Genomic DNA, 24,097 nt, shown 5'->3' on the forward strand with positions numbered 1-24,097 from the left:
CACAGTCCCCCTGCCCCGAAATCTTTGGAGTGAACGGTTTCTCCCCTGCTGCACTAATACCTATAGCTGCCAAGGGGCAGAAGCGGAGGGCAGACTGCTAAGTTTGTGCTGGGCATTCAGCTTATCTCCACTTTGATCAAAGACAGAGAACGTGATTTGTCCCTTTTTTACATCAGGAGTCCAGGAGGGCCATGGAAGCTGCTGCTGCTGCAAGTTCAGTTCAGCTGAACGTGGGGAAGACCAGTGACGTGGATATCCCAAAGCAAAGCAGTGACGGGTAAAGCCCCACCAAGCGCCAGGACCCCCGGCAAGATTAGCTTGATGGTGTTTGGCAGAGTTTTCTCCACTTGCCTCTTTGTGGGGCATCCCACAGAAACCAGCAGGCAGCTTGGTGGGAAAATCGAATTCGGGGGCAGGGCTGCAGGAAGTGATTGCAAGGCTCTGACCGCAAGCAGAGTGGCTGCAGCACTCGCGTTTGACCCCCAAACCTTGCCTCATCAGTGCTTTTACGGTAGCTGGAGATCCTCATACTTAACACATGAGGAGTTGCAGGCGTGATCTGTACCAGCAGTGGCTTAGGAACCCGGACCGGGGCTAAGCCCCAGCAAGAGCCTTTGCACAGAGCTGTTGCTCTGCAGCTCCCCGGCTTGCCTCCCAAAACTCCTCATCCAGCAAAACCTCCCACGCTTATGCGGAGCTTTGATTCTCGGGGCTCCGCTGTTCCTCTTGCTGATGCTAATGCCCTTGGTGGCATCAGTTCCCATAATCACGGATTGCTATGTAAAATATTTATTGCAGGACTGATCCTTCTGAGATTGTTATCCTGGATGAAATGTCACAAACGACCATATGGAAGGCTCTCACTTTGAAGACAGAAACCCTTTGAATCCAGGGAGGAAAAAGGTAAAGGATTGCATGTGATCGTGACCGTGCTCCTCAGCAAGCGACGGCGCACACCTACGCTTTTCCCACGCTTTGGCCGGCAAGGCTGAGCAAACGGCCTGTCCCTGGGAACAGGCAGTGAGGACCGTGGCATGCAAACCAACTCCTCTCTGCTGGGGTGGTCCCCCAAACAGGGCTGAATCAGCAGCAGCTGGCAGGTCTTCCACTGATGATGCTCTCCCTCTTTTTCTCTTCCCTTCGCCTTTCCCCACTCCCGCTTTTCACGTTTAGGAATCTTGACTTTGAAGGAGAGGAGTGAGAGCGTGACTCGGGGATGTGCCAACGCAGACAGAGGGAGAAAGTGCTTTGTTTCAGTTGGAGGATTCCCATTAAAGCCATGCAGATGTTTTCAGTTATCCTTGGTGTGCTTCAGGCATTCAGTATCTCTAGACCAGCAAGCTGAGGTGAACGTCACAGTCAAGGGGAGTTTGGTGGTGTTCAGTCTGTGTGCGTACGTGCGTGTGGGGGTGTGGGTTTGTAGTGGTAGAGGGACTGCTATGGCTTTATCATTCAGTGCTGCTCTTTTAATACCTAATTCCTCCTCTTTTTTTTTCTCTTTTTTTCAAATGTAAACTGGGAATGTCCAAAATAATTTTCTGTTATATTTGATGCATTCTCCACTTTCTTCTTGATCACAACCGGGTTTTTGGTCTGGTTTGGGGTCCTGGCTTTAATTCACTCTTATGTCTCTTACTGGTACGAGAGGGATGCCCTCTGTGGCAGGGCAGCATAGAGAGCGTCCAAGCAGTTGGCCTAAGGTGAAAGAAAAGCATTTGCTCCCTGCGCTCCAGTTTTACCTCTCTTGGTTGGTTTGGTTTTGGGTTTGTTTTTTTTGCTTTGGCTCTGCCATCAGCCTGGGAGCTGCAAAATGCAGAACTGCCACCTTCTTGTCCCCTGGCTGTAAACTGCATCTAAGGGAGCACTTCAGGTATTTGATTTTGCATACACCGTATGGTCACAGGAGCGGCCAGATGAGACCTGGGGCTCTGTGTCCCTGGGCTGTTCCCTCTGTTGTTTCTCCACTTTCCTTCTGTATTGGATCTGGCTGAGTTGGAGTTCCTTTACCCCACAGCAGCCCTCGTAGTGCTGTGCTCTGTACTGGTAGCTAGAAAGCTGTTGATAACACAGCAGTGTTTTGGCCATGGCAGACAGCCAGAGCACACCCAGACACCCAGACATCCAGGCGTCTTCCACATGGAGGCCACTTCCCACCTCGGCTGGCCAACGCAACGCGCTGCCTACCTTCTTCAAGGACGTCAGCAGTTTGATGCTGACGAAGCCCATCTTGTTCTTCTGGACATGTTTCAGGAGGAAAGCATCCTTGGCCAGGTTCTTGTCAGAGAGGTGGAATTCCACCCTGGACACAACCCTCCTGGCCAGCTGCCGGTCAGGGACGGGGTAGCTGTAGTCCAAGAGATCAGCCCCCAGAACATCGCTCGCATCGCAGAAGCTCCCGGCAAAGCAGCAGGGACACGGGTGTGACTTGGTGGCCTTTGGGATGTGCAGCACTGCCCGGTCCCAGCCACAGCGGTGCAGATGGCAGAGTCTTGAGGAGCGGGGTGGCTCAGCTGCGCTCTGAAATGAAATGGAGTTTTATGCTTTTAGAAGCGCGCTTGCCTTCATGCCCCCAGCATCGGTCCCTGCCACAAGTTACGCAGCACATGGCCTTGCACAATCTTGCAGCCAGAGGTGCCTCACGAACAGAGCGCAATCTCTTTGATTACCAGGATACAGGCCAGGAGAGGTCTTTGGCCTCCGGTTCACGGCAGTTGTCCCGACTCCCCCAGGCCACACACTGTTCACACAGCGGGAGCGAGAGGCCTGTGTCGTTGGTACCCTTGGGGTGTCCTTGCTAGCGCCGAATCCTCCAAGCACAAGGAGGGGATGTACTAACCCCATCCCTGGGATCCCGTAGAGCGCAAACAGCCCCAGCGCCCCGACACCGGACGTTGGGCAGAATCCAGTCCTTTTCTGGGAGCACGCGGCGGCGGGTACCGTCTCCTCCGGGGTGTCACGCACCCAGGGAAAGGGCCACCCCCTCCCAGGGGGATCCAGAGCTGCTGCTTTTCCCAGCAGGAGACTGAAAGACCTGACAGCACTACTGGAGCGAGGGCTGGGGGAAAGCGTGCCACCGAGCAACACTGCATGACCTTCCTTCATGCCCTCGACGTCCTTTTTCCTATTTCTGCCTCGCTCCGGTCAACGCAGTGAACAGAAGCGCGGGCAACGGTCACAAACGCATTTGCCATCTGGCGCAAGGAGGCTGTGGCTGCAGCTTGGTGCCCACTCGGCTCGGCTGAATCAACTTGTTGTTCTTCCCCCACCGGAAAAATACTGTTGAAAGCCAAGAGCATTTGCACCCGCAGACCCCGAGAGCCGCCTGTAGGCCCCGGGGCCACCCCAGCCTCCCTTAACTCTTTCCCTCCCCAGGAGGAGCTGGGGAGGCTCTTGGGGGTGGGGCGGAACACAGGGAGCCCCCGCATTCCTTCCGGGGAGACGCCAAAGAGTCCTTGGCAGCTAACAGCCAGAAGGGACCATGGCATGGCCACCAACGCAGCTCCCACTGCCTGGGCCCTGGGGCCCCCCAGCGCCCCAGCTTTTCCAGCCATTCGTGCTCCCCAAAACCTTCTACCCTTGAGGTAGGGACCGACCCCAACCCCTGCAGCCCAGGGATGCTCTTGGAGGACAAGAGCAGAGGTGACCGCCGGCCATCGCTCCTGTCTCATTCTCTCAGGCTCAGCCAACCTATGCCGCCTGCCCGCATGGGAGCAGCCCTTCCCTGCAGCCCGGGCCCCCCAGGCACCACCAGCAGGTATGGCACCCCAGTCTGCTCTGGCCCCTTCGCCATCCCCATCACACCCGTTCCCCCGGCACTTTTCGCATGGGGGTTCAGCAAGCCCCGGTGAGCATCCTTGCCCTCGCCCGGGCGGCGCGTGCCCAGTAAAGCCCATCTGCAGAGAATTCCCCAAATATTTGGGGCCACCTCTCCCCTTTCACCTCCTAGATGCCAGTCTCCTCCCCGATTTGCAACCCTGTCCCACCGGCACAGCGGCTCACCCCATGGGGATCACCCTGGCCACAAGCTCCCCACGCCCCTGGCCCAGAGCTGGGGGATGTCGGCCATCGGGGCCGGCTCGGTGGGTGCCCCCAGAGAGTCCCCCCGGCCCAGCACGGCTCCCCCTCACCCACACAGGTCTGCAGAGGGCTCCATGTGGCTGCCTCTTCGACCCCCGGGTCTTCCGCATCCAGTGGACAACCACCGACCTGCCTCCACCGGCCACCGCCACGCTTGGCCAAGGCGCCACTTCTCTGCCGGGTGCTGCCCTGTGGGGTCCCGCAGGCTGCGGGGCCCCCCAGGGCCAACCACGATACCTCACACCCTACAAAAACCAGAGGAGTGGGGTGGCCCCAGACCCTCTGGAGCTGCCAGTGTCCATCCCTGGCTACCAGCACATCAAGGGGCAGCTGGCACAGATCAACATCGCCAGCACGGCCACCCCTGTGGGGGCACCCCCGGGCAGCGATGTCCACACCAGCCCCTGCGCTGCCGCCAACAACGAAGCCCTTGGGGACACTGCTGGCGACCTTGCAGTGTCCGAGGAGATGGTCCTGGAAGAGGCCCTAAGGCTCTTCGGTTGCGCCCTGGATAGAGTGGGGGTCAGCCAGGATGCTCCCAGCAGAGGTTCCGTGCCTGAGGATGCTGCTGGCACCAGCACAGACACCCCCGACCACGACTTCAGCTCGCTCTCGCTGCCTGAGGAGATGCTCACCCCCGACTACTGCATCCCCGAGCTCAGCGATGCCATGCTGAGCCTCAAAATAGTCAACGGCGGCGGGATGGAGCCCCAGGAGCCGTGGCAGGGTGCGGGGATGGACCTGCCACCGTCCCCACCTGCCACGGCCGGCAAGCGGAGGAAGAGGCAGGCGCAGAGCTCCTTGCCAATGGCACCCAGCAAGCGCAGGGCTCTGGCAGCCAACGTGAGGGTGTGTGTGTGGGGGGGGGATTAGACAGGGGTGAGAGGGATGGAGATGGGGGGAGTGGGGGGGGTGGGAGAGGAGGGGTGGGGTATATGGCAGGGGGGGTGGGCGGGGGTGGCTAGGGAGGGGTTAGACCAGCTTGGATGGGACCTTTTCTCTTGTCTTTTTAATTAAAAGCTCCTTCTCCAGAACTGCTCGGTGCCTGTGTGGGACGGGGAGGGAGCACAGGGGGCACCAAGAAACAGCCCCCAAGAGGTGCAAAAGCCCCACTGAGCCCCAAATCCGAGCCAGCAAGCCACGAGGGGAACCCAGCCACCCCCAGGGCCCAGTCTCCACCAGCTGGGCAGGCGATGGTGGGGGGGTGGGAACGGGAACAACTCCCCTCTCCCCTTCCCCACGGGAAGCAGCCCTTTGGTGGGGAAGCCAGGACAGACAGGTCCCTGCAGGACTCACGGACACGGCCCCACGCAGAAAGCAGCACAGAGCCCCTGCGACCACAACAGACCTTGGGGGCCGGGGGGGACACGGGCACACACGACAACAAGGGCTGCAAGGCCTTCATCTTGAACACCACCAGCATCCCCTCCAGCGGGGACAGGGCTCGGTGCACAGCCCTTCAAAGCCTCAAGACCATCACGGCCTTCCTCGGGTCCCACTGACCTCAGCCCCCAAGAGCCCAGCTTTGCCTCACTGACACAGCAACATAACCCCAAATCACCCCAAGAATGGCGAGGGAGGGAGCTGCAGGCCAGGCACGGACCCTCCTCCGCTTGTCTGGCTGTGCCTTGGGCAGCCGCAAGACGAGGAAGTGGGGAGAAAAAATCAGAAGGGAAAAAAAAAAAAAAAATCACTGCACCGGCCAGAAAGTGCCTGAAAACTTCATCCCTCTTCATTGCCCATTTCCCATGCGAGCTCCACAACCTGGGAGCAACGCAGCCAATAGAACCTTCGAGAAGCAGACTCACAGCCTGCTGCAGCTGGCCCTGCTCGAGCAGCCGAGGTGGGCTGGATGATCTCTAGAGGTCTCTTTCAGCATCCATTCTGTGCTGCTGTGACTCTGTCTCTATCATGGTTTAACCCCAGCCAGCAACTAAGCACCACGCAGCCGCTCACTCACTCCCCCCCCACCCAGTGGGATGGGGGAAAAAATCTGGAAAAAGAAGTAAAACTCGTGGGTTGAGATAAGCACGGTTTAATAGAACAGAAAGGAAGAAACTAATAATGATAATACTAATAAAATGACAACAGCAATAATAAAAGGATCGGAATGTACAAATGATGCGCAGTGCAATCGCTCACCACCCACCATTCACACCCAGCTAGTCCCCGAGCAGCGATTCCCCCCCCCCACTCCCCAGTTCCTATACTAGATGGGATGTCGCATGGTATGGAATACCCTGTTGGCCAGTTTGGGTCAGGTGCCCTGGCTGTGTCCTGTGCCAAGTTCTTGTGCCCCTCCAGCTTTCTCACTGGCTGGGCATGAGAAGCTGAAAAATCCTTGACTTTATCTAAACACTCCTCGGCAACAACTGCAAACATCAGTGTTATCAAGGTTCTTTGCATACTGAACTCAAAACATAGCACTGTACCAGCTACTAGGAAGACAGTTAACTCTATCCAAGCTGAAACGAGGACACTTTTAACCACTTAACATTCCGTGAGAAATACTGCAAGAGCTCAAGAAGAAAGAGCAGAAAGACAGGAGACAGGTGAAAGCCTAGAGCGCCAGCTAGACGGAATGAAAGACCCTCTTCCTTCTCTGAAGCTTCAGCAAGGCTTCCTTCACCTGCTTGTTCCTCCGACTGTCAATGACGGGGTTCAAACTGGGGCTGACGAGACTGTAGAAAAGGGAAAGAACTTTCTCCCTCCCAGAGGAGTTACCGCTCCCGGGCCCCGCGTACACGAAGATGGCGTTTCCATAAAAGACACCCACCACGGTCGGGTGGGAGCCACAGGTGGAGGTGGTTTCGTGCCATCCTGGCACAGAGCGGATGCGCAGATCGGTGGCCAGGCTGTCCAGGGAGCAAATCGGGATTAGGGCTAAAGGGAAGAGGAAGAAGCACACACAAACAGCAAAGATCAGGACTTTATTGGCAGGAGCGGCAGGGCAGGCCAGCTTTGAGACAGCAAGAATTTCACAGGAGAAGTGGACAACCTCGCAGGGGCCACAGAAAGGCAGGTGTAAAGCCAGAGAGGCTTGCAGTGTACCAAATACAAACACCAAAGCCCACAAAACCGTGGCAAGGGTGAGGCGCAGCCTCCAGATCACGATGAGGGCATAGCACAGGGGACGGCAGATTGCCACATAGCGAACGTGAGACATGATGGCCAGCAGCACGCACGCCGTAAGTGCAAAGATTAAATAAAGATGGCTCTGTGCCCCACACCCAGCAAAGGAGGGGGTTCTGCCTTGTCCAAGGAGGCTCCTTAGCATACGGGGGACATTGCTGGAGGCGTAGCAGATGTCCGCGATGGAGAGGTGGCAGAGGAAGAAGTACATGGGGAGGCAGTAGTCCAGGCAGATAAGCAGAAAGACAAGTGCGTTTCCCATCAGAGTGGCAGAGCAGAGGGCAGAGAAAAGGCCAAAGAGGCAGCGCTGCAGGGCTGGGGTGCTGCAGAACCCCAGGAGGACGAATTCTGTGACCGTCGTTTCATTCTGCACGCTGTGCTGGAGGTGAGGCAGCACAAACTGCGACCACGGAGATCTGGAAGCGAAGGAGCAAGGAAAAGGAAAGAAAAAGGAGAGTTTTCCTAAGAATGTTGCGCAGGAGGAACCGCTGCACCGGCTCACCAGCGCCTGGTTCTGCTTCCCCAGCATGAATGACACGTCTGTCCAGGGCACCTCCCCCAGCACCCAAAACAGACTGCACCCCTGCACAGCGCAGCCCACCCTGCCTGCACCCCCCCATCACTCCAAACCACGCTACACCCGCACAGGCTGCACAAACCTGAACGGCACCACCCAGCTGATCACTGCGCCCACCCCACGGCTGGACCTCCCAGACAAGTGGCCCCCAGCCCCTCACTGACCATCCCTGACCCATCCCTGACCCCATCCCTGACCCCCTCATCGACCCCATCCCTGACCCATCACCAGACCCCTCTCCCCCTCCCCTTTCCCCCTTCCTTCCTTCTTCCCCCGCTCCCCCGTTCCCGTCCCCTTCCCACCCGTACCCACCTGCCGGCCCCGCCGCCGCTGCCGTCCGCCTTGCTCCCCGCTGCTGGGCCGAGCTCGCCGCAACGGCCCGACCCGCAGCCTCCCGCTGCCCACCGGCCTCTCGCCTCACCTCCCGCCCGTCCCCACGCACCGACCCCTCTGTGCCCACGCCACCTCGCTCCCGGCCCCACCACCCCGGGCGTAGCGCGTCCCCCAGCACCCCGGCCCGGGCCCCCGCGCCCGCTCAGACGACCCAGCAGGCCCGGGCTGAGCCCAGCGGGGGCGTAGGCCCCGGGGAGGGGGGGAGGGGGGACTCCCCCCCTCCCTCGTGCCAGCGAACGGCCGATGGAACCCTGCCGCCTGCCGCGGCAGCCGTAACCAGGGCAAGCCAGCAGACCCCAACGGTCGCAGATCGCTGTGGCTGAGCGCACAGGAAGGCCTCTGGTGTCCCGGTGTGCCCACCTGCCTTCGAGCGAGGGGAGCCCGGCGGGCCTTGTCCTGCGCCTCCTGAGGACGAGGGAAGAGCCTCGGCGTGCCTGAGGGGCTGGGGGCTGCTCCCCGGCTCGGCCTGGCCATAGGTGGGGGTGGCACCAGGCCCTGGGAGGGAAGGGACAGAGGACAGAGGGGTGTCTGCGACAAGGGGGATGCCCCCATACAGACAAACCCCAGCCCCATAGCGGGAGGAGGAGGAAGAGGGAGCCAGTCCCGTCCCCCCAGGGCGAGGAGGGGTCCATGTGCTCCGGGGCAGCCAGAGGGCTTCTGGGGAGGGGGGATCAGGGGGCTTAGGGGAGTGACATTGGGGTACTTTGCGACACCCTGTGGCAGCCAGCCCTGCTCCCGCAGTGTCTGGGAGGACAGTGTTGGGACAGGATGGGAGCGAGGAGCCCCTGAGCACAGCCACCTCTGCCCCCACCACCCCTGGGGTGGCAGGGGGTCCTCCTCACCCCTTTCCTCCCTCCCTCCTGCAGGATGGCGGAGAGACCCCCTGGCCACGTTAGGCAGGCCTGGGTGGAGAAGGCTGGAGCTGCCCCGGCTCCCAGATCCAGGCCAAAGCCCCATGAGATGTCCGAGGTCCAGCTGCTGCGGGCAGGTGAGTGTGCGGGTGCTGTGGAGCAGGGGGCTCCCCAGCCTGCCCTGCCTTGTCCTGGGCCAGGCTCACATCCCCCAGCCAGGCTGGCATCAGAGCTCCCACAGCGCAGTGGCCGGGAAGGGAGCTCTGTTCTGGCGTTCTGGGACAGGGACTCTCCCTGTGCCCTGGTGCCAGCGCATCCCTTACCAGACCACAGCAGGGCCCCCTCCCTGTGCTGCCCTCCAGCATCACACCCTCTCTCCTGGGGCACACAGGGGACACCGGTGTCCCAGCCTTGAGCAAGGGCTTGTGGCATCCCTGGGAGCTGGGCAGAGGGCTCGGGTTTTCCCTGCTGCTTGCCCCCCAGCCCTTCCTGCTCTCTCTTGGCCAGATCTGTGCTGCTCTGCCTTGGCTTTGCCCAGGGAGGAAGACAATACCCTGGACATCATTCGAGCCTTCCTCAGGAGCAGACCAAAGGTATCCGTGGCCACTTCTATGAGGCTGTGCCCGTGTCTCCCAGCCTGTCTTTCGGCCCCTGTCCCGTGCTCAGAAGGTGCTGGGGGCTGTGCTGGGCCCCCCACCTGGCTGTCTCTCCCCCCTGACACTGTCTGTCTGTCTGTCTCCTCCCTGGCTGGCAGCAAGAGGCCCAGAAGCTGAGGTTTCTGGCCTCCATCTGCACCGTCTGCAGCACCACCAGCGTGGACTCCGCTGTGTGGGACATGCTTTACTTCTGCCAGCCGGAGGTGGTGGAGACCATCGAGGTGAGGGGACGGCCAGTCAGGCTGAGGCAGGGGCAGGGGCAGGGGCAGCAGGCAGCGACACAGCCCCGGGGGCAGATGAGAGCTTGGCCAGGCAGGGGGGTTGCGGATGAGCACTGCTCCAGGTCTCCATCCTTGGAGATGCTCCAAAGCCACCTGGGCGGCCTGGCTGGATGTTTGCAGGTCCCTTGGCCAGCCTGTGGCTCTGTGACGGGCACAGCCCTTCCAGCCATGGGGCTTGGGACCACTGGGTGCTGGGTGGGGAGGGGGTGCCAGGATGGGGGCACCTGGGCTCTGCCAGCCCCACAGGCTCTTGCTGGGCGAAGGAAACTGCCCCATCCTGAGCTGTCCCACGCTGCTGTGCTCCCCAGGTGCTGCTGCAAGAGGAGCCCGCTGGCCCCCAGGGCATTATGGTGCAGCAGCAAGCCATGCTGGCCATCATCTCCATGAGGTACCTGCCCCAGCCCCCAGCTTGGTGGCCCCGATGGCACCGGTCCCAGGTGGGGGGCATCCCCAGTCCTGGGTCTGAGAGGGAGGCAGAGAACAGGGCAGGGGGTGCCACAGGGTTTTCCCCGCAAAGGCAAGTGCCAGTGTGATGGAGGGTTGAGGGGTCCCCCATGGCATGGGGCTCAGCTCAGGTCTCTAAGCCCAGGGTCTGCCTCCTCCTCTGTCCCCGCAGCAGAGCGGGGCTGCTTCTGCAGGAGAAGAAGAACAGCCTCCTGTATGCCTGCTTCTGCAACATCTTCCACCTGCCTCCTCAGGAGGACACTCAGGGCCCTGATGCTTCACTCTGCTCCAAGGTGTGCCAGGGGGTGAACCATGGGGAGTTCCCTGGCTGCGAGGCCCCTTCCTGGGCACCGCAGGGCCATGGCCGTCCCCTGCCAGGCTTCCAGGGCTGCCCCCAAGACTCTTTCCCCCTCACAGACCCTGGCCACGATGGACAGCATGCTGCAGGTGCTGGTACGCAGTGCCGGCACCCTTGGCATCGTGGAGCTGCAGAACATCTTGGAGGTCTGACCTTGGCACAGGGTCCCCATGGGCAGTGACCCCTGGCTTGAGCGGTGCCCACCCCCAGCACCTGGTGCAAGGAGGGGGGCAGGGAATGTCTCTCCTTACCAGCCATGCCCCCCACCCACCCCCCTGCCTCCTGGCTCCCGCCAGAGCCCCTTCTCCTGCCCCAGCCCACGCCACCTCTGCAGCCTTGCCCGCTGCCCGTCCTCCCCAACACTGCCTCCCAGATGGACCTGCCTGTCTGGCAAGGGGAGCCCAGCCCTGGGGCTTTCCCCCTCCAGCTTCACCATGGGCCATATCCCAGAGCCCCCACCACAGGTCCCCAGTGAGGTGGTCACCCCAAAGCCTTGGAGTCCTTGGGTGGGAGGCAGAGGGATGTTTTTTGGTGGGGAGTGAATGGAAGGCAGCAGAGGCAGCAGCAGAAGCGGGATGCAGTGACCTGCCTGCCCGCAGCAGGTTGCTGTGAGGGGCGAGAAGGACACATGCCCCATCCCAGGCACTGCCCCAGAGCAAGCCTGGCTGTGCCATGCTGTGCCATGCCACCTCCCTGGCACACCAGCAGCTTTTCTCCTCCCAGCTGCTGCTGCCCTTCACCGATTCCCAGCTGGCAGAGGTGCAGGAGAGGGCCATGGCACGGATCGCCAGGCTGGTGAACTTCATCACCACCTACTCCCTGCCGCAGGTACCGAGCTCCTGGTCTGGGCAGCCCCAGTGCCCTGTCCCTGTGCCCCTGAGCCCCGGCACCTCCCAGGGAAGCTGGGCACCCAGCCAGCAGGTCGGGAGCAGGGGTCTTTGCCCTGCCCCTGTCCTGTCGATGCTCTCTCCCAGGGCAGGGCAGGGCAGGGCAGGGCTGCTCCGGGCACAGGCAGGAACCTGGGTCCGGCAGCCCTGCCCTGCTCTTGGCTGCTGCCTAGCTGCTCTGGGAGCAGCTGGGGCTCCCGTTGTGCTCACACTGCCTCTCTTCCCCCAGGTCTGCCCCTGCTTTGCCCAAGCCACAGTCCGCAGGCATCAGTGCTCCAAGACACATCAGTTTGTAATGCTGGGGAAGCTGGTGGGGCACCTCACCCTCTGTTGCACCTGCAAGGACAAGGGGATGCGTCCTGAGGCTGCAGAAGCTCTCTATCACCTGCACACGTTTGTCCTGCAGCAGAGAAGTAAGACAAGCTGTGTCGGGCTGGATCCCCCAGGCATGGGCAGTCAGGGGCCACTCTCCTTGACGAGAGAAAGCCTTATCCAACCTGCCTGCCTGCCTGCAGTCTGAAAAGTCATTTTGCCTTGCCCCCGCTCACAATAGCCCTGGACCCTCCCTGGGTATCTGCTCCCTGGACCTGTCTGGTGCCCTTTTTCTTTGCCAGCAACTTTTCTGCCCAATGCTCTCAGACTGCACTTCCACTTCTGCACCCTCTCTCTAAGCACCCCGGTTTTGCTCCCCCCCAGGCAGGTGGCCCTGGCTGCATGGCACAGAGCAGCTGCAGCTCCAGGAGGACTGGCAAGCAATGAAGCCCTGGCAGCTTTTGAAAATCAGCCACACCCGCAAAATCTTCTTGGTAAGAAGTGCCTTTGGCTCAGTGTGAGTGAAGGGACACCCGATGCGTGGGGATGATAGGGGCTCACGCTGTTCCTGAGCAGGGGCTAGGCAAAGGCCCTCAGGGAGCTTCAGTCCCCTGCGGGACCCTGATGCCCACCATCAGTCTCCTCCCCAGCTCAGCCTGGCTCCGTGCCCCGCTCTCACTGCACAGTCAAGATGCTCTGGGTGATGCTCTGGGTGAGGCAACAAATCTCCCCTCCTCTCCTTCATCCTGCAGATGTTCACAAAATACCTCCAGTCCTCCGACCAGGCAGACATCATCCTCATGGCTATCAAGAGCTTGAGACACCCAAGCGCCTACAGCATCAGGCTGGCTGCCCACATGGTGGATGTCCTTGTGGCGGACCGTGCCTTCCAGCCCGGGCAGGTGAATAGCCCATGGGTGGCACAGCTGATGCTCCAGCCCACTGGGGGACTGTTCCTCCCCTGGCTCTGTGCCTGGCTAGCACTGACGCCGTCTCGAGCTGGCATACCGCACTAGGAACGGAAGCAGCTCCCAGTAGGAGCTGGGGAAATGGCCGCGCTCACCATGCTGACATCCCCACTCCCACCCGTGTCTCCCCTCCAGGTGCTGAACGTCGTGTGGGCCATCTACAGAAGCCGGCCCTCCGTCAGGGCGGTGGTAGCCCGCAAAAGCCTGGACAGGGCCCTGGTGGTGCTTGTGCGCAAACACCCCAGGGAGTTGGTGGCCAGCCTGCTGCAGTGCTCCCCGACGTGCACCCGGTAAGGGGACCACCAGCCTTTGGGGGCTCCTCTCACACTAGGAGAGGGGCCCCAAGACCCTCCCGAGGGATTTCAGCCCGGCCATCCTCTGGGGTGTCCCTGCTGACAGAGCCCCGTGTCCCTGCAGTGTCGCCAGGGCCATGTGGAGGGCAATGATGTCTGACCTCCGGGCTGTGGACAAGGTGCTGAGGGAGCTGCTCAGCTTGCTGGTGAACCAGTCACTGCGCAAGACCTCCACCTCCACCAAGGACAACCCGCGCATCCTCTCACTGGCTGTGAGTTGCTGGACGAAGCCTTGCTGACCTCCGGGGCTGATCTCAGCTGTCCGGGGCCCCTGCTCCCCTTCCCTGCCCGCCCCAAGGCTTTACCTCCCCAGGGATGAGGGGACATCTCAGCGTCCGGGTGTCTTCTGCAGGCAACCAGGGCGATAAGCGAGATCCTCCTGCAGTCTGTCTGCCTCTGGCAGGTGGAGGCAATTTTCCCCCAGCTTTTCCTGGCGCTGCTTTTCCAAGCGTCATTCACCACGGAGCTGACGCTGCAGGAAGTGCACATCTTCTGGACGGAGCACCGACAGGATCAGCTCACTCCCATCAGGTGCTCCATCCCTTTCCTCTCATCCCTGCCAACCACCCGGAGCCAAGCCAGGGTGGGAGCTAAGCATTTCTCCTTGTGCAGGTCTGCGGTGCAGTCCATGAAAGTGCTGCTCTGCAGCATGGGTTTTGAGAACCAGGTACTGGCCATCGAGGCGCAGGGTGGCTGGGACACCCTGCTCAGCTCCCAGACCCACCTCATGGGAGTGCGCATTATCGCCAGGTGAGAGCCCCTTCTCCCTGCTCCTTGGGGACAGGGTACCCCATGCCACCCCCTCCCTTGGGGCTGATGGCAGTGGGGTCCCCATTACTTGGAGAAAGTGGTACAGACTGGCGATGTCCAGGCTGGTGCAAACCCCCAAAAGATGTGCCTGCCTGGCTCAGGCCTGACAGTGCCTCCTTCCCCGTCAGGGAGATGATGAAGATGCCAAGGCGCCTGCGCTCCGCCATCTTCTGCCATCTGGTAGAGCTCCTCCGGACAGAGGACCCCACCTGGCAGATGGTCGCTATGGTCTTCTTCATTGAGGTGAGCCTGATGGCACCACTCCAAGCTCCCCCCGATGCTCGGTTCTCCCATGCCCACCACTGTGGGGAAAGCTGGGGCAGTGGGTGGGCTCTGGTTGGTACCATGGAGGAGCAGATGAGCAAGCAATGTGCTGTGGTGTGGGGCACGGGGACTCTCTGCAATCCCTGCTGCCTCTCTCCGTCTGGGCTTGGTCTTGCCCTGCGTCCTTGTCCTGAGCTGATGGTTGGAGCCAGCACCACACCTCACCAGCTCCCACTGCCTGTGTTTCAGATGCTGGACTTTACCAACATCAGTGAAGAGCTGGTCCGTGCCCTGGAAATCTTCCCCGTTTATCTGCAGAGCCAGTGCCTGGGGATGCCCAGCCTGGTGCTCAGGGCCATCCTCAGGCTCACCGAGAGGCCTGACACAGTGAGTAGGGGGCAGCCGGGACAGCAGCCCAGGGTGGAACAGTGGGTAACGTGGCAGCTCAGGCTTTCCTGGGCATTGTGGGCTGTGCTGGCTGCTGCCAGCTCTCCTGCCTCCCCGGCCCTCTGCCCCATGGCTGTGCCATGCCAAGGAGAGAAGCAGCAGTGCTGACGGGAACGGGCTCCCACTGCCAGCACGTCCCAGCAGGGATGCTGGCGGCAGAGCAACCGGCCTGAGCGTGGGGTGTGCAGGGCCTGGCCGTGAGGTGTTGAGCCCCAGGGTGAAACACAGCAGCCATGGCAGGGGCTGCTGGCAGCTTGGGCAGCTTTCCAGGCAGCGCCAGTCACCCACCAGCCTATCCAGGGGGGTCTGGTGGAGAAGGGGGCAGCCGAAGGGCTGGCAAGGAGCCAGTGCTGTCTGTCCTCCCCCTCTGTGCCCTGCTCTTCCCATGGGCATGCTGGTGAGCCCTGTCTGCCGGGACCTTGCCCTCGTAACCTGCACTGCCTGCAGAGAACCCAGTGGGCAGGCCGGTGTTCGTGGAGAGGGTTTTCACCCCTGTGATCGGTGGCTCCTTTACAAAAAGGAGGTGGCATGTCTCACACAGGAAAGGAAAGCCCTTATCCTGCTGCCGTACGTTATGGACCAGCTGCTGGATGATGACAGTGATGCCAGCGCCGCGGCCCTGCCCGTGCTTGGCAACATGCTCTGGCTGCTGGAGGGGAAGAGACTCAGCCTCACTGCCCTGGCACTGGCTGGAAAGCTCCTGCTGCTTTTCAACAATGTAAGGCTGGGGGAGAGCCCCATGTCCCCCTTCCTGGGCACCTCCATTCATGCCTCCCACTGCAGCCCCTGTGCTCTGCAGGGGGATGCTTTGCCCTGCAGTCCCCAGACCCCATTGCTGCCCTTGGTGGCTCCGTGCTGTGTCACAAACCCCCCACCAAGGACTCACTCCGGCTCGGCCTCCCTGCCGCAGCGGGGGACAGTGGTGGCAGGATGGCAGCAGGCGTGCTGAGCCCCACCAATGCACACCCTGCTCTGGCAGCATCCTCCAGCCTTCTGCAGGGCCTCCCTCTCTGGCCCTCAGCCCCGGAGACCCCAGTCTCCCTGGGCAGACCATCTGCATGCCGCAGCTCGCTGCCTTTTGCAGCAGGGCTGCCTGCAGCCATTTTGGGGATGTCTGTCTCCATGTCAGCCCCTTGCTTGCCATGGGCTTGTGGCTGAGGTCCTCCTCCCCTCTTCCCCCAGGAGCTGGACACGGTGCGGGAGCTCTCCATCCATCTCTTCCAAATTGCAATGGGGCTCGTGGTGGGTGCTGAAAAGAAGAAGATGAAGAAGGTGGTGTGGGACAGCCTGCTGCCGCTGCTCTTTCACCTGCATGACCAGGACGAGAGTGTGGCCAAGGTGGGATTCCCAACCTGACTGGTCCTTTGGGGAGGGCAATGCTGACACTGCACTGTGAGGTCTAGCTTGTTGAGTCCCTAGGAACAGGCAGAGCCCCCCTCCCTGCCCACTGCTGCCTTTTTCCTCCTGCTGCCTGGTGGATGGGCAGGTGGGTCCCTTTCCCACCCAGCTCCCTCCACACAGCCCCTGGCATGGGTCCCTGCAGCCCCAGAGACTGGACTACGGCTCCGCAGCAGCCTGGGGCCACCAAAGCTGAAACGCTGAAGCCCCGACAGGCTTCCAGCCAGAGAGGGTGGCTGCCCTCCTCTTCCCCTGGGGTGCTGAACCTGCTGGCAGCATCAGTCCCCAGCTGGTGCGTCTTCCCTGCATGGTCCAGGACAGGCTCTGAGCCCCACCAGGAGGGAGGACACAGGGTCCTGTGCCCCCCATGGTGGTGGTAGCATCTGTGCTGCTCACCAGGCCTCCCAGGAAGCCCTCCGCAGCGCTGGCCAGTTCCTGAAGTGGAGGCAGCTGGTGCGACTGGCCGAGACGGCGCAGGCATGGAGGATCTGCGAGTGCTTGGTAAGCATAGCCCGAACACCCCTGGGATCTGCCCTGGGTAAGCCCTGCCCGTGCCCAGCAGAGGGGACCAAGGGCAGTGTCCCCACAGCTGCATGCACCCTCCTGGAACAGGCTCTGCTCCAGGCTGTCCTCACCTCCGGAGTCCCAAAGGGGACCCCGCCACCAGGATGGCACCCTAGCATTGCCTGGGAGCCCTCTGCTCCCTCCGAACCCCAATGCGGAGAGCGGAGAGCTGGGAATGTCCTGCTGGGGAGAAGAAGGGTGGTCCTTGGTGGAGGGATGGCCCAACGGGGGGGCCATCTCTGTGCCAACTCTGCACCCTTCTCTCCAGCTGGCCAGGAAGAGGAGCAGGGCCACGTACTACCTGTGGAAGAGCCAGACCTACCTGCGGAGCCCGCAGGAGTCCCTGTGGCTGGAGGCTGTCAGGTTCATCGGTGAGCCCCTAGCCCCAGGGTCCCTTTCTCTCCCAGGGTCCCTGTGTCCCAGTGCAGGACCTGTGGGGCACCCCTTCACTCTCTCCCACTCCTGCCTGCACAGGTAGGGCTGGCAGGAGGCTCATCCATCCCCTCCCCAATGCTGCACCCTGGGGTCAGCCCTCCCCAGGGAACTGTGTGGCCAGACAGGCTGGCTGGTGGGTCCCTGATGGCCAGTGGGTCCCTGGCATGCTGTGTCCCCCCAGGACTCCTTGGACGGGATGTGGATGAGCACAAGAACGAGCACAAGTACATCAGAGAGAGTGAGTGAAGGCAGCGGGGAGGAGGAAGGACCTTGGCATGGAGCTCCCCCCCTAGCCTGGGCAAGGGGGGCTCTGCTCCCAGCACATCTGTGGGAAGAGGGGTGTTTCGGGAGGGGCGTATTCCTAACCAGCAGCTTCCAGCTGAGCCATCTGCCCCCTGGTTCCCTCCTGGCCCTGGGAATCGTGAGGTGCAATGTGCCCTGCCTGGAAGGGATATGGGGCTGTCACCTCACCTCTGCTGCTTTGTCCCCACAGTCCTTCAAGGCCCAAGCAAAGACACCAGCCCCTTGGTCTCCTCCCTGGCAACTCAGACACTCCTCATCCTGGGACGAGGAAGGCTGAAGTCGAGGTTTAACCTACCACGGCTGAGTTTACAGATGACGAGGGCACGGATGAGGTCACACTCAGTCCCCAGCGAGGACTCTGCTCAGGCAGAGACAACGCTGGAGCCCCAGCCCTAGGATGCTCTGCAGGCTGGGGTATCTCCTCTTCCTGAGGTCTAACAGGAAAGGAGACACCTCAGCTGGAGGAGGACCCGGCAGCCTCCGGAGAGTGGCAGGACAGCCACTCTTTCCAGTGGTCTAGGACAACGCCTGTCCACGCGCTTCATCTTTGCCACAAAGCACCAGCTGCTCTGCTGGGCTGTTGAAACAGAGGGAAGGAGAAGGCCACGCCAAAGCTGAAGCCAAAGTTGAAACTGAAGCCTTCCCTCCCCTCTGCGGGGCCACGCCGGGGCGAATCCCTTTTTCTGCCTCCCACCGTCCAAGGATCCTGTGCTGCTTTGGGCTGACGTGGCCGAGCTCGGGAGCTACAAAGCCACCAATGCTCTGACTCCAGCAGCATCCTCCCCTCCACGTCCCCAGCAGGAAGGGCAGCTCTGCCTCCTGCCCGCACCGCAAGCTGCGCAGCCACTCCTGCCTGGGGATGTCAGAAGTCACAAGAGCCAGCAGGCCCGGGGGAGTTGTGGTAGCAGAGGGCCCTGCTTGCCACAGCACTTTGCCATCTCCTTCTCCAGGTTCGGGCACCAGGATGTCATCACGGGGCTGGACAGCCTGAGCCGGGAGTGCTGTGTGACGGCAGGGGGCCGGGACGGTACCGTGCGGCTCTGGAAGATCCCGGAGGAGTCGCAGCTTGTGTTTTACGGGCACCAGTAGGTCTGGGGCGGGAGAGGGGGCTGCAGGCAGGGGGGTCAGGCTGGGGCAGCGGTGTGCAGGTGCCAAGCATCACTAGGAGCCTGCCGGCACTGTGGGGATGCTGATGCCCCGGTGAGCCCTTGTCTCCTAAATAGGATCCCAAAGCATGCTCATAACTGATGGCAGTTGCCCCTTCTCTTCACAGGGGCTCCATCGATTGTATCCAGCTCATCAGTGAGGAGCACATGGTGTCAGGCGCCGATGACGGGTGAGCACAGGGCCGGGGTGTTGCCTGGGGTGCGCAGGCGGTGCCCCCCTCGGCCCCCTCGCCCCTTCCCTCCCTGGCAGGTCCCTAGCCCTGTGGGGGCTAACGAAAAAGAAGCCGCTGGCACTGGCCCGGCAGGCACATGGCATGCAGGATGCCCAGGGCCTGCAGCAGCCATACTGGATCTCAGCAGTGGCCGCCCTGCGCAACAGGGACCTCCTGGCTACAGGTGTGTGGCAGCTGCTTTGGAGTGGGGGTGTGGAGAGGGGGGCGTCCTGCTCCCTTACCTGGGTGGGAGTGCATGGCAGTCTTCTCTCTCTGCCCCAGGCTCCCACAGCGCCAGCGTGAAGCTCTGGAAGTGCGGTGAGGGATTTCGGAAGCTGGAGCCCCTCTGGGACATCCCGTTGGTATGGATGGGGAGGTGGGGGATTGGAGCTGGGCTTGGGGCATCTCTGGGCGGGGGCTCCCCTCCCTGGGCGGCAGGAGGAGGCTGCCAGAGCCCCTCACCCTGCCCTGTCCCCTCCAGGTAGGTTTTGTTAACAGCCTCAAGTTCTCTGCAGCCGGTGACTTCCTGGTGGCTGGCCTTGGACAGCAGCACCGGTACTGTCCCCCCTCCCTGGTGCTGCCCAGGGGCACAGCCCCCCCCTGCTCCTCCAAGGGCTTGGCGGAGGGTAGCCCCCATCTCTCTCATCTGCAGGCTTGGCTCGTGGTGGAGAGTCAAAGAGGCCAAGAACAGCATCTGCATCGTCCCTCTGAAGCGGAGGGCTGCAGCCCCCAGTCCCGAAGCCCCTGACAGCCCTGAAGCCCCCGACAGCTCCTAGCCCCTGGCCCCAGAGGCGCTGGAGCCAGGTCACCAAACCCCTGTCCCTGGAGCTGCGCCCCGAGTCCTTTGTGCAACCATCTTCCTGGAGCCGGCAGGACGTGAGCAGGGGGTGTCGCATGGCCCCCTGATCCTGCTGGCCCCCCTATCATGATGTGGCTCTGCCCTCTGCGAGGCTCTGCCCCTTTCCCTCAGGTTCAGCCTGACCTGAGCTCTGGAAGAGTCTTATTTAAAAAAAAAAAACAAACCAAACCCACTTTATTTACATAAATTACAAAATAAAATAATCACACTTTTGCTCACACTAAGAATCTACTCTTAAAAACGCGGTTGGGCTCAGCACAGCAAGGAGCCACAGCAAGGTCGTTGCTAGCAGAGCCTTGTGCTCTTAACACAGCGTTCCATTTTTATAGCTCTCATTTTTATAGCTTAAACCATGATAGAGACAGAGTCACAGCAGCACAGAATGGATGCTGAAAGAGACCTCTAGAGATCATCCAGCCCACCTCGGCTGCTCGAGCAGGGCCAGCTGCAGCAGGCTGTGAGTCTGCTTCTCGAAGGTTCTATTGGCTGCGTTGCTCCCAGGTTGTGGAGCTCGCATGGGAAATGGGCAATGAAGAGGGATGAAGTTTCCAGGCACTTTCTGGCTGGTGCAGTGATTTATTTTTTTTTTTCCTTCTGACTTTTTCTCCCCCCTTCCTGGTCTTGCGGCTGCCCAAGGCGCAGCCAGAGAAGTGGAGGAGGGTCCCTGCCTGGCCTGCAGCTCCCTCCCTCGCCATTCTTAGGGTGATTTGGGGTTATTTTGCTGTGTCAGTGAGGCAAAGCTGGGCTCTTGGGGGCTGAGGTCAGTGGGACCCGAGGAAGGCCGTGATGGTCTTGAGGCTTTGAAGGGCTGTGCACCGAGCCCTGTCCCCGCTGGAGGGGACGCTGGTGGTGTTCAAGACGAAGGCCTTGCAGGCCTTGTTGTCATGTGTGCCCGTGTCCCCCCCGGCCCCCAAGGTCTGTCGTGGTCGCAGGGGCTCTGTGCTGCTTTCTGCGTGGGGCCGTGTCCGTGAGTCCTGCAGGGACCTGTCTGTCCTGGCTTCCCCACCAAAGGGCTGCTTCCCCTGGGGAAGGGGAGAGGGGAGTTGTTCCCGTTCCCGTCCCCCCCCCACCATCGCCTGCCCCGCTGGTGGTGACTGGGCCCTGGGGGTGGCTGGGTTCCCCTCATGGCTTGCTGGCTCGGATTTGGGGCTCAGTGGGGCTTTTGCACCTCTTGGGGGCTGTTTCTTGGTGCCCCCTGTGCTCCCTCCCCCTCCCACATAGGCACCGAGCGGTTCTAGAGAAACAGCTTTTAATTGAAAAGACAAGAGAAAAGGTCCCATCCAAGCTGGTCTAACCCCTCCCTAGCCACCCCCGCCCACCCCCCCTGCCATATACCCCACCCCTCCTCTCCCACCCCCCCCACTCCCCCCATCTCCATCCCTCTCACCCCTGTCTAATCCCCACCCCCACACACACCCTCACGTTGGCTGCCAGAGCCCTGCGCTTGCTGGGTGCCATTGGCAAGGAGCTCTGCGCCTGCCTCTTCCTCCGCTTGCCGGCCGTGGCAGGTGGGGACGGTGGCAGGTCCATCCCCGCATCCTGCCACGGCTCCTGGGGCTCCATCCCGCCGCCGTTGACTATTTTGAGGCTCAGCATGGCGTCGCTGAGCTCGGGGATGCAGTAGTCGGGGGTGAGCATCTCCTCAGGCAGCAAGAGCGAGCTGAAGTCGCGGTCTGGGGTGTCTGCGCTGGTGCCACCAGCGTCCTCGGGCACGGAGCTCCTGCTGGGAGCATCCTGGCTGACCCCCACTCCATCCAGGGAGCAACCGAAGAGCCTTAGGGCCTCTTCCAGGACCATCTCCTCGGACACTGCAAGGTCGCCTGCAGTGTCCCCAAGGGCTTCGTTGTTGGTGGCAGCGCAGGGGCTGGTGTGGACATCGCTGCCCAGGGGTGCCCCCACAGGGGTGGCCGTGCTGGGGATGTTGATCTTTGCCAGCTGCCCCTCGCTGTGCTGGTAGCCAGGGATGGACACTGGCAGTTCCAGAGGGTCTGGGGTCACCCCACTCCTCCGGTTTTTGTAGTGTGTGAGGTATCATGGTTGGCCCTGGGGGGCCCCGCAGCCCCCGGGACCCCACAGGGCAGCACCTGGCAGAGAAGTGGCGCCTTGGCCGAGCGTGGCGCTGGCCGGTGGAGGCAGGTCGGTGGTTGTCCACTGGATGCGGAAGACTCGGGGGTCGAAAAGGCAGCCACATGGAGCCCTCTGCAGACCTGTGTGGGTGAGGGGGAACTGTGCTGGGCCGGGGTGGCTGTCCAGGGGCACCCGCTGAGCCGGCCCTGATGGCCGACATCCCCCAGCTCTGGGCCAGGGGTGTGGGGAGCTTGTGGCCGGGGTGATCCCCACGGGGTGAGCCGCTGTGCCGGTGGGACAGGGTTGCAAATCGGGGAGGAGACTGGCATCTAGAAGGTGAAAGGGGAGAGGTGGCCCCAAATATTTGGGGAATTCTCTGCAGATGGGCTTTACTGGGCACGCGCCGCCCGGGCGAGGGCAAGGATGCTCACCGGGGCTTGCTGAACCCCCATGCGAAAAGTGCCGGGGGAACGGGTGTGATGGGGATGGCGAAGGTGCCAGAGCAGACTGGGGTGCCATACCTGCTGGTGGTGCCTGGGGGGCCCGGGGGGCCCGGGCTGCAGGGAAGGGCTGCTCCCGCGTGGGCAGGCGGCACGGGTTGGCTGAGCCTAAGAGAATGAGACAGGAGCGATGGCCGGCGGTCACCTCTGCTCTTGCCCCCCAAGAGCGTCCCTGGGCTGCAGGGGTTGGGGTCGGTCCCTACCTCGAGGGTAGAAGGTTTTGGGGAGCACGAATGGCTGGAAAAGCTGGGGCGCTGGGGGGCCCCATGGCCCAGGCAGTGGGAGCTGCGTTGGTGGCCGCGCCATGGTCCCTTCTGGCTGTTGGCTGCCAAGGACTCTTTGGCGTCTCCCCGGAAGGAATGTGGGGGCTCCCTGTGTTCCGCCCCACCCCCAAGAGCCTCCCCAGCTCCTCCTGGGGAGGGAAAGGGTTAAGGGAGGCTGGGGTGGCCCCGGGGCCTACAGGCGGCTCTCGGGGTCTGCGGGTGCAAATGCTCTTGGCTTTCAACAGTATTTTTCCGGTGGGGGAAGAACAACAAGTTGATTCAGCTGAGCCAAGCGGGGACCAAGCTGCAGCCGCAGCCTCCTTGCGCCAGATGGCAAATGCGTTTGTGATGGTTGCCCACGCTTCTGTTCGCTGCGTTGACCGGAGCGAGGCAGAAATAGGAAAAAGGACCTCGAGGGCACGAAGGAAGGTCACGCGGTGTCGCTCGGTGGCACGCTTTCCCCCAGCCCTCGCTCCAGTAGTGCTGTCAGGTCTTTCAGTCTCCTGCTGGGAAAAGCAGCAGCTCTGGATCCCCCTGGGAGGGGGCGGCCCTTTCCCTGGGTGCGTGACACCCCGGAGGAGACGGTACCCGCCGCCGCGTGCTCCCAGAAAAGGACTGGATTCTGCCCAACGTCCGGTGTCGGGGTGCTGGGGCTGTTTGCGCTCTACGGGATCCCAGGGATGGGGTTAGTAGATCCCCTCCTCGTGCTTGGAGGATTCGGCGCTAGCAAGGACACCCCAAGGGTACCAAGGACACAGGCCTCTCGCTCCCGCTGTGTGAACAGTGTGTGGCCTGGGGAGTCGGGACAACTGCCGTGAACCGGAGGCCAAAGATCTCTCCTGGCCTGTATCCTGGTAATCAAAGAGATTGCGCTCTGTTCGTGAGGCACCTCTGGCTGCAAGATTGTGCAAGGCCATCTGCTGCGTAACTTGTGGCAGGGACCGATGCTGGGGGCGTGAAGGCAAGCGCGCTTCTAAAAGCGTAAAACTCCGTTTCATTTCAGAGCGCAGCTGAGCCACCCTGCTCCTCAAGACTCTGCCATCTGCACCGCTGTGGCTGGGACTGGGCAGTGCTGCACATCCCAAAGGCCACCAAGTCACACCCGTGTCCCTGCTGCTTTGCCGGGAGCTTCTGCGATGTGAGCGATGTTCTGGGGGGTGATCTCTTGGACTGCAGCTACTCCGTCCCTGACCGGCCGCTGGCCAGGAGGGTTGTGTCCCAGGTGGAATTCCACCTCTCTGACGAGAACCTGGCCAAGGATGCTTTCCTCCTGAAACATGTCCAGAAGAACAAGATGGGCTTCGTCAGCATCAGACCACTGCTGTTCTTCAAGAAGGTAGGCAGCGCGTTGCGTTGGCCAGCCGGGGTGGGAAGTAGGGGTAGGAATGCCTACTTTCTAAAACTCCAAAATGAGTCTTAGAGAGTTTCTTCGACCGGCTTTTCGGTATCATGGGTCCCCATCCCCGAGTCCCTGCTGAGCGTCCCCCCCAGCAGACTGCTGCTGGCCTGAGAGCTGCTGC

At 61.7% G+C, this 24,097-nt stretch overlaps 1 long non-coding RNA gene across 1 annotated transcript; it reads left to right on the forward strand.

The window, feature by feature from the left end:
• Window positions 1–183: 183 nt before the first annotated feature.
• Window positions 184–1,757, forward strand: LOC126037150 (uncharacterized). The gene is made up of 3 exons (XR_007505529.1): window positions 184–277; window positions 799–903; window positions 1,174–1,757. It is a non-coding gene; the product is annotated as an uncharacterized LOC126037150 (long non-coding RNA).
• The last annotated feature ends 22,340 nt before the right edge of the window (window positions 1,758–24,097 follow it).

Source organism: Accipiter gentilis, unplaced genomic scaffold, assembly GCF_929443795.1.
Source record: "Accipiter gentilis unplaced genomic scaffold, bAccGen1.1, whole genome shotgun sequence".
Lineage (NCBI taxonomy): Eukaryota > Metazoa > Chordata > Aves > Accipitriformes > Accipitridae > Astur > Astur gentilis.